Raw genomic sequence first — 10,417 nt, forward strand, 5'->3', positions numbered from 1 at the left:
TGTATTCAAACATGTCTATTTGTGAAAGGGCCAATCAGCATGTCCACAGGTGTATAGTAAGAAGCATTCATAACTGGTTGAAAAGTTAAAGTAAATGAAAAGAAATCACTAATGCAAACATGAAACTATATACACTTTAGATGAAAACAAAAAGCTGAGTAGAAAAATACCCACTGTAAATATTCATGCAGCAATTAGACTTTGAAACCTTAGATTTGGTATTATAAGATTAACCTATACACATAAGGTTCAGAAATGTCATTTATGTTTATTTTACTTAACTAAAATCAGAGCCAATAGTCCAATAGGTTTGTATAGCGATAAATGTTGGGCAGAACCTATTGGCTTATTTGTAAATAAGCTTGCCTTTCTTGGGAGTGAGCTGTTTCTATTTAGAGTGTGAAAAACAAGAAAGAAGTTATTTCACTTAAAAAGAATAAATCAGCGTTTAATATTCCATCACATGTTAGTCATGCGATGTTCACAACAAGACTATAAGCCCTGTGAAATCTTGTCCTTTTTGTTCCCCCTTGCACCTCAACACCTAACACAGTACCTGATCCTATGTTTTCCTGTGTTCAAGAAATCCAATGGGAGGCCCTACTATGGTTCGTGTTTGGCATTTCCCAGGGCAAAGCAAGCTGCTTAATTTAGGGGAACACAAGTCCAATGCTGTACAAATGGCACAGTGATTTTTTTTCACCAGCAATAAAAGTAAAGTGATTTATTTCTTACAACTAAATTTTAAAATATGTTCTGACTTCTCCAGAGTGGCCTGGGTCGTATATTCTATATCTCTTAGGTGGTGAGTAAGTCATACACCTTGAGAGGTGTATGCCATTTCTCCCCTCTGGGCAGTGGGACATGTGGCTATGCCATTCTTGGCAAAGCTCTCATTTTAGCCCTAAACATTGAGTTGTTTAATAACTTTGGTTGAAATTTTTAAAAATCACATCTTAACATGTTGAACTTTCCTGTAATGTCAAGATTATTAAATAATCACCTAGAGTTATAACTGTAATTGTTTACAGGGTATTTTTAGCCAAAAGTAAAGAATTCTTTTCTTTTGCTGAATTGAAACGCATACTACACATCTATTAGACAGCTTTTATTAATCCTGTGTAAGCTTACCCTTTCAGTATGCTTAAAAGTCTAGGTTCTGTACTATAGTTTCATTTTCCTATGTCTATTAACTCATAGAAGAAAGAAAAAAATCACATTTTTATATGTAAATAAAATGTTTCATTTTTATGAATAGGAATCAGATGAAATTACAATGATCTCTAACTGTCCAGTGTAATTTCAATCAGAATTGAGGATATGGGGTGCTCTGGTTATTTGAATTTGAAATTTAACCATTTTTTTTTAAGTTTATGATTTAAAGCCTTTTTGATTTTGACACTCATTGTTGAAAATTGATATTAGAACCTTGGAGTAAGAGGGGATATCAGTAGTTTCTCATCTGTCCTTCCATGCAGTTCTGGAATCCATTCTATGGTGTTTCTGCCTCCTCCTGAAAATTTTAATGGATAGGAGATTAATCTCTGCAAGATAGCACACTCCATTAATGGAATGCTGTATTAGAAAGTTCTAATTTATGTTGAATCCAAATCTGACCCACTGAAACTTTGGACCATTGGTTCTAGTTCTGTTCTTGCAAGCAATGAAGCTGTATCTTTTGCTCCCATTTTACCACTTATACTTAATCTAAAATCTTGTGCAGTATCATTAACCATTATTACAAGTGCTTGACAACATCACTGGGAAACATTCCGTTCCTGAGTGATTGCATACGTTGTGTGAGTCAGAAATGCCTTCAGCTGCAAAGAAAAGAATGCCCAACTACAGTAGCTTATGAAGTGAGGACTGACTTTTCTCATACTACAGATCTGGAGGTGACTAATTGCTGATGTTTGTTCAGCATCCTGACAATGCTCAGGAATGTTTTCCCTGAAGTCCTCTAGGTCATTCTTATCTCTATCTGTATTCAAGGCAGGAAGAAAAGGAAAGTACAAGGTTTCCCCAGATGTATCTCTCTTTTTCTCAAGAAGACAAAAGCTTTCCCAGAAATACTCCAACCAGACTGTATGGCTTATTTACAGTTTTGTTTGCAGCCCTTAATAGAATGGGGCGCCCAGCAAGTGATCACGAAATGTGAAATTAATACATGAGTAAATGTCTTAACATCAACACCCCCATGTGAATAAAACTCTGACTTTACAGGAATTCAGACCAGAGAGAGGATAAATATAAAATCAAAATACAAAGAAGTCAAAAAGCTCTCACTCCTCTTTGAAAGAGAAAAGAAAGCCACCATAAAGAAGGTACTATGGTGAAACTTGTTTAAATGTTATTGCTTGCTTGCTTTCTAGTTATTTAAAACTGGCAAAGGGGGCTGTAATGGTACACATTTGGTAACAGTTGTTTTCAAATAAAATAATAATAGTAAATGTAAAATAAATGATCAGTAAGTTATTGTTGTGGAGGTTTTTCTGGGGAAATCTCAAAGCACAAAGAATAGAAAGAAAATATTAAATGTTTCTAGGGAGAAAAAAACCTGGGAGCTTGTTTGAAATGCAAAAATCTCAGACCTCACCCCAGACCTTCTGTATCAAAATCTGTATTTTAACAAGATTCCCAGGTGATTTGTAATGTGTACATCCTTCCATCTTTTCTTCCTCCACCATCAATTTTTCTTAATTATATTATTATAGAATAATGTTCTGTTCTTTTACATAATCCTCCTAAGGAGTCGCAATATTATTAGTATAATTATGTAGATGGCATCCATACAGAACTAAGTATGACTTGATCCAAGTTGAAGGAAATGTAATACTCGACATCAGAGTTTACACTATTAACATTTGGGGCACTATTGGCATTTGGAGCCAGATTATTTTCTGTTACAGAGGGCTGTCCTGTATGAAATAGGATGTTGAGCAGCATTCCTGGCCTCTACACATTTGATGCCAGTAGCCATCCCTATCCAGTTGTAAAAACCAAAAATGTTCCCAGACATTGCCAAATTTTCCCAGGGAACAACATATTCCCCTGTTGAGAAGCTATAGTCTATATGAAGACTGCCCTTTGACAAAGAATCTTCCAAGCAGCTTCTCTTAATTTCTTTCTAGCTCTTCCTTTACTTCTCTGTTTATATACTGTAAATAGAGTATATATTATATACTCTATTTACGGTGTTTAATGTTGGTCTATTTACTTGGATATGTTTTTTATTTTGCAACTGTATCCTCTTGAGTAAATTTTTAAATAAAACGTGTATGAACAGTAAACTTTCTGAGTTCTTCCTTATCTAAAAATATCTCACCTTGGCTCTTAGTACTGATTACTAGTTTGGCTGAATATAGAATTCTATACTCAGTATCCTTTACACCCAGAACTTTGAAGACTTTGCTTTACTGGTTCATGCAGTGTTAACAATGTGAAGTCTGATAGCAATGTTATCATTATTTCCTATACATTTGGATGTAAATATGTTATCTCACATAGGTTGAGTTATATGAAATCACCAATATTTGACCATTTTTTCCTACAACCCAACAATTTTATCTGGATCAATCTAATATTTGCCTTCTCTTTCTCTTGCTTGTTCTATACTTCCTTTTTCCCTCGTGGTTGCCTTCTTTGGGGTTGTATTTATTACATTTTTCTCTGTTAGTTTGTAAGTATGGATTATTTTACTATTTAGTGATTACAATAGAAATTACAGCATGCATCACTGACTTACTAAAGTCTAATGGCTTGGTATTTTTACCTCCTCCCAGGCAAAACAAAGATCATCACACACTCTTTTTAGGCTTTCCTGACTTACATGCTTTTGCTTTATATATGAATTTGTCCTATATGTTAACTTGCAAAAAAAATTATCATTGCATACAATGTTTACTTGGATTTACTCTCATCATTTTACATTTTGATTGATTTTTATTCCTCCTTTATCTTCTTGGTCCCTTGATGGACTCTTCTTCTTCTTTTTTTTTTTTAATATGTCTTTATTGGAGTATAATTGCTTCACAATACTGCGTTAGTTTCTGTTGCACAACAAAGCGAATCAGCAGTATGCATACACATGTCCCCATATCTCCTCCCTCCCATCCCCCCATCCCACCTCTCTAAGTCATCACAAAGCACAGAGCTGATCTCCCTGTGCTATGCTGCTGCTTCCCACCAGCCAACTATTTTACATTCAGTAGTGTATATATGTCGATGCTACTCTCACTTAACCCCAGCTTCGCCCTCCCACCCCATGTCATCGAGTCCATTCTCTACGTCTTCATCTTTATTCCTGACAAGCCCCTAGGTTCTTCAGCACCTTTTTTTTTTTTTAGGCTCCATATGTATGTGTTAGCATATGGTATTTGTTTTTCTCTTTCCGACTTACTTCATTCTGTATGACAGACTCTAGGTCCATCCACCTCACTACAGATAACTCAATTTCGTTTCTTTTTATGGCTGAGTAATATTCCATTGTATATATGTGCCACAGCTTCTTTATCCATTCATCTGATGATGGACACTTAGGTTGCTTCCATGTCCTGGCTATTGTAAATAGTGCTGCAGTGAACATTGTGGTACATGACTCTTTTTGAATTATGGTTTTCTCAGCATATATGCCCAGTAGTGGAATTGCTGGGTCATATGGTAGTTCTATTTTTAGTTTTTTAAGGAACCTCCATACTGATTTCCATAGTGGTTGCATCAATTTAATTTCCCACTGACAGTGTAGGAGGGTTCCCTTTTCACCACACCCTTGCCAGAATGTATTGCTTCTAGCTTTTTTGATAATGGCCATCTGACTGGCGTGAGGTGATACCTTAATGTAGTTTTGATTTGCATTTCTCTAATATTAGTGATGTTGAGCATCTTTTCATGTGCCTCTTGGCCATCTGTATGTTTGCCTTGGTGAAATGTCTATTTAGGTCTTCCGCCCATTTTTTAACAGGATTCTTTGTTTTTTTGATATTGAGTTCCATGAGCTGTTTGTATATTTTGGAGATTAATCCTTTGTCTGTTTTTTCATTTGCAAATATTTTCTCCCATTCTGAGGGTTGTCTTTTTGTCTTGTTTATGGTTTCCTTTGCTGTGCAAAAGCTTTTAAGTTTAATTAAGTCCCATTTGTTTATTTTTGTTTTTATTTCTGTTACTCTAGGAGGTGGATCAATAAAAGATCTTGCTGTGGTTTATGTCAGACAGTTTTTTTCCTATGCTTCGTTTTATAGTGTCTGGTCTTACATTTAAGTCTTTAATACATTTGGAGTTTATTTTTGTGTATGGTGTTAGGGAGTGTTCTAATTTCATTCTTTTACATGTAGCTGTCCAGTTTTCCCAGCACCACTTATTGAAGAGGCTGTCTTTTCTCCATTGTAAGTTCTTGCCTCCTTTGTCATAAATTAGATGCCCAAATGTGCGTGGGTTTATCTCTGAGCATTCTATCCTGTACAGTTGATCTATATTTCTGTTTTTGTGCCAGTACCATACTGCCTTGATTACTGTAGTTTTGTGGTATGCTTTGAAGTCAGGAAGCCTGATTCCTCCAACTCTGTTTTTCTTTCTCAAGGTTGCTTTGGCTATTCGGGGTCTTTTGTGTTTCTATACAAATTGTAAGATTTTTTGTTCTAATTCTGTGAAGAATGTCATTGGTAGTTTGATAAGGATTGCAATGAATCTGTAAATTGCTTTGGGTAGTATAGTCACTTTCACAATATTGATTCTTCCAATCCAAGAACATGGTATATTTCTCCATCTGTTTATATCATCTTTGATTTCTTTCATCAGTGTTTTATAATTTTCTGAGTACAAGTTTTTCCCCTCCTTAGGCAGGTTTATTCCTAGGTATTTTATTCTTTTTGTTGCAATGGTAAATGGGAGTGTTTCCTTAATTTCTCTTGCTGATTTTTCATTGTTGGTGTATAGGAATGCCAGAGATTTCTGTGCATTAATTTTGTGTCCTGCAACCTTACCAAATTCATTGATTAGTTCCAGTAGTTTTCTGGTGGCATCTTTAGGATTTTCTATGTATAGTATCAAGTCATAGGCAAATAGTGACAGTTTTACTTCTTCTTTTCCAATTTGTATTCCTTTTATTTCTTTTTCTTCTCTGATTGCTGTGGCTAGGACTTCCAAAACTATGTTGAATAAAAGTGATGAGAGTAGACATCCTTGTCTTTTTCCTGATCCTAGTGGAAATACTTTCAGTTTTTCACCATTGAGAACAATGTTGGCTGTGGGTTTGTCATATATGGCCTTTATTATGTTGAGGTAGGTTCCCTCTAGGCCCACTTTCTGGAGAGTTTTTATCATAAATCGGTGTTGAATTTTGTCAGAAGCCTTTTCTGCATCTATTGAGATGATCATATGGTTTTTATTCCTTAATTTGTTAATGTGGTGTATCACATTGATTGATTTGCATATATTGAAGAACCCTTGCATCCCTGGGATAAATCCCACTTGATCATGGTGTATGATCCTTTTAATGTGCTGTTGGATTCTGTTTGCTAGCATTTTGTTGAGGATTTTTGCATCTATGTTCATCAGTGATATTGGTCTGTAATTTTCTTTTTTTGTGATATCCTTTTCTGGTTTTGGTGTCAGGGTGATGGTGGCTTCATAGAATGAATTTGGGAGTGTTTCTCCCTCTGCATTTTTTTTGGAAGAGTTTGAGAAGGATAGGTGTTAGCTCTTCTCTAAATGTTTGATAGAATTCACCTGTGAAACCATCTGGTCCTCGACTTTTATTTGTTGGAAGATCTTTAATTATGGTTTCAATTTCATTACTTGGGATAGGTCTGTCTATATTTTCTAATTCTTCCTGGTTCAGTCTTGGAAAATTGCACCTTTCCAAGAATTTGTCCATTTCTTTGTGGTTGTCCATTTTATTGGCATTTAGTTGTTTGTAGTAGTCTGTTATAATCCTTTGTATTTCTGCAGTGTCAGTTGTGATTTCTCCTTTTTCATTTCTAATCTTATTGATTTGCATCCTCTCCCTTTTTTTTCTTGATGAGTCTGGCTAAGGGTTTATCAATTTTGTTTATCTTCTCAAAGAACCAGGTTTTAGTTTTATTGATCTTTGCTATGGTTTTCTTCGTTTCTCTTTCATTTATTTCTGCTCTGATCTATATGATTTCTTTCCTTCTACTGACTTTGGGTTTTCTTTGTTCTTCTTTCTCTAGTTGTTTTATGTGTAGGGTTAGATTGTTTATTTGAGATTTTTCTTGTTTCTTGAGGTGAGATTGAATTGCTGTAAACTTCCATCTTAGAACTGCTTTTGCTACATCCCATAGGTTTTGGGTCATCATGTTTTCATTGTCATTTGTTTCTATGTATTTTTTTTATTTCTTCTTTGATTTTTTCCATGATCTCTTGGTTATTTAGTAGTGCACTGTTTAGCCTTCATGTATTTGTGTTTTTTACAGTTTTTTTCCTGTAATTGATTTCCAATCTCATAGCGTTATGGTCAGAAAAGACGCCTGATATAATTTCAATTTTCTTAAATTTTCCGAGGCTTGATTTGTGACCCAAGATATGATCTATCCTGGAGAATGTTCCATGTGCACTTGAGAAGAAAGTATATTCTGCCACTTTTGGGTGGAATGTTCTATAAATGTCAATTAGATCTATCTGATCTATTGTGTCATTTAAAGCTTGTGTTTCTTTATTTATTTTCTGTTTGGATGATCCGTCCATTGTTGAAATTGTGGTGTTAAAGTCCCCTACTATTATTGTGTTACTGTTGATTTCTCCTTTCATGGTTGTTAGCATTTGCCTTATGTATTGAGATGCTACTATGTTGGGGGCATAAACATTTATAATTTTTATATATTCTTCTTGGATTTATCCTTTGATCATTATGTAGTGTCCCTCCTTTTCTCTTGTAACAGTCTTTATTTTAAAGTCTACTTTATCTACTCCAGCTTTCTTTTTATTTCCATTTGCATGGAATATCTTTTTCCATCCCTTCACTTTCAATCTGTATGTGTCCCTAGGTCTGAAGTGGGTCTCTTGTAGACAGCAGATATACGGGTCTTGTTTTTGTATCCATTCTGTGTCTTTTGGTTAGGGCATTTAATCTATTTACTTTCAAGGTTATTATCGATATGTATGTTTCTATTACCATTTTCCTCATTGTTTGTTTTTGTGGGTCTTTTTCTTCTCTTGTGTTTCCCGATTAGAGAAGTTTCTTTAGCATTTGTTGTAAAGCTGCTTTGGTGGTGCTGAATTCTCTTAGCTTTTGTTTGTCTGAAAAGCTTTTGACTTCTCCATCTAATCTGAATGAGATCCTTGCTGGGTAGAGTAATCTTGGTTGTAGCTTTTTCTCTTTCATTACTTTAATTATATCCTGCCACTCCCTTCTGACCTGCATAGTTTCCACTGAAAAATCAGCTGGTAACCTTATGGGGATTCCTTTGTATGTTATTTTTTGTTTTTCCCTTGCTGCTTTTAATATTTTTTCTTTGAATTTAATTTTTGTTAGTTTGATTAATACATGTCATGGCGTGTTTCTCCTTGGATGTATTCTGTATGGGATTCTCTCTGCTTCCTGGACTTGATTGACTACTTCCTTTCCCATGTTAGGGAAGTTCTCCACTATAATATCTTCAAATATTTTCTCAGACCCTTTCTTTTTCTCTTCTTCTTCTGGGACCCCTATAATTTGAATGTTGGTGTGTTTAGTGTTGTCCCAGCAGTCTCTGAGATTATCTTAAATTCTTTTCATTCTTTTTTCTTTATTCTGCTCCTTGGAAGTTATTTCCACCGTTTGTCTTCCAGCTCACTTATTCGTTCTTCTGACTCCATTATTCTGTTATTGATGCCTTCTAGTGTATTTTTCATTTCAGTTATTGTGTTGTTCATCTCTGTTTGTTTGTTCTTTAGTTCTTCTAGATCTTTGTTAAACATTTCTTGTATTTTCTCAATCCGTGCTTCCATTCTATTTCCAAGATTCTGGATCATCTTTACTATCATTACTCTGAATTATTTTTCAGGTAGGTTGCCTATTTCCTCTTCATTTATTTGGTCTTGTAGGTTTTTACCTTGCTCCTTCATCTGTGACATATTTTTTTTTGCCGTCTAATTTTTTTTTTTTAATGAGTGGAATTGTGTTCCTGTTTTACTGGTTGTTTGACCTGAGGCTTCCAACACTGGAGTTTGTAGGCTATTGGGTAGAGCTGGGTCTTGATGTTGAGATGAAGAACTCTGTGAGACCTCACTCCGATGAATATTCTCTGGCCTCTGAGGTTCTCTGTTAGTCCAGTGGATCAGACTCGGAGCTCCCACCGCAGGAGCTTCTGCCCGACCCCGGGTTTGTGAATCAAGATCCCGCAAGCCTTGTGGTGTGGTGGTTCACTCTGGGGTTCCTCCCATCTCCTTGGGGGTCTGAGTCCGCCCCCCACCAGTGGCCAGCAGGTGCCCTAGTTGTGGGGAGACAGTAACTCCATGTCTTCCCACACCACCATCTTGACTCCTCCCAATGGACTTTTATTTTGGCCTGAAAACCCCCCTTTAGTCCAGTTCCTTTTGTGAATTCTGTGAGTTTTTATTTACCTGGGACTGTCTTATTTCACTTTTATTCTTTTGTTTTTTAATTGAGATATAATTAACATATAACATTGTAGTATTTTAGGTGTACAACATAATGATTTTTTTTATATATATAGTGGAATATATATGTATACATTTAGGTAACATCCATCACCACCCATAGTTACATTTTTTTTCTTGTGATGAGAACTTTTAAGATCTACTCTCTTAGCAACTTTCAAGTATATAGCATAGTATTGTTAACTATAGTCACCATGCTGTACATTACATCTCTTGAGAACTTATTTATCTTATAACTAGAAGTTTTGTTTGTTTGTTTGTTTGTTGTTTTGTTTTGTTTTTTTGAGGTACGCAGGCCTCTCACCGTTGTGGCCTCTCCCATTGCGGAGCACAGACTCCGGATGCACAGGCTCAGCAGCCGTGGCTCACGGGCCCAGCCGCTCTGCGGCATGTGGGATCTTCCCAGACTGGGGCACGAACCCATGTCCCCTGCATCGGCAGGCGGACTCTCAACCACTGAGCCACCAGGGAAGCCCTAACTGGAAGTTTTTACCTTTTGATCAACTTCACCCATGTCACTTTATTCTTTTTTTTTTCTTTCTTTTTACGGTATGCGGGCCTCTCATTGTTGTGGCCTCTCCCGTTGCGGAGCACAGGCTACGGAGGTGCAGGCTCAGCAGCCCTGGCTCACGGGCCCAGCCACTCCACAGCATGTGGGATCTTCCCGGACTGGGGCACGAACTTGTGTCCCCTGCATCTGCAGGCGGACTCTTAACCAGTGCACCACCAGGGAAGCCCTCACTTTATTCTTGATGAATATTATCTAGTTATAGAATCCTGGGTTGCCAAGTCTTTTCTTTAA

This window comes from Hyperoodon ampullatus, assembly GCF_949752795.1.
Source record: "Hyperoodon ampullatus genome assembly, chromosome: 7".
NCBI classification, from domain to species: domain Eukaryota; kingdom Metazoa; phylum Chordata; class Mammalia; order Artiodactyla; family Ziphiidae; genus Hyperoodon; species Hyperoodon ampullatus.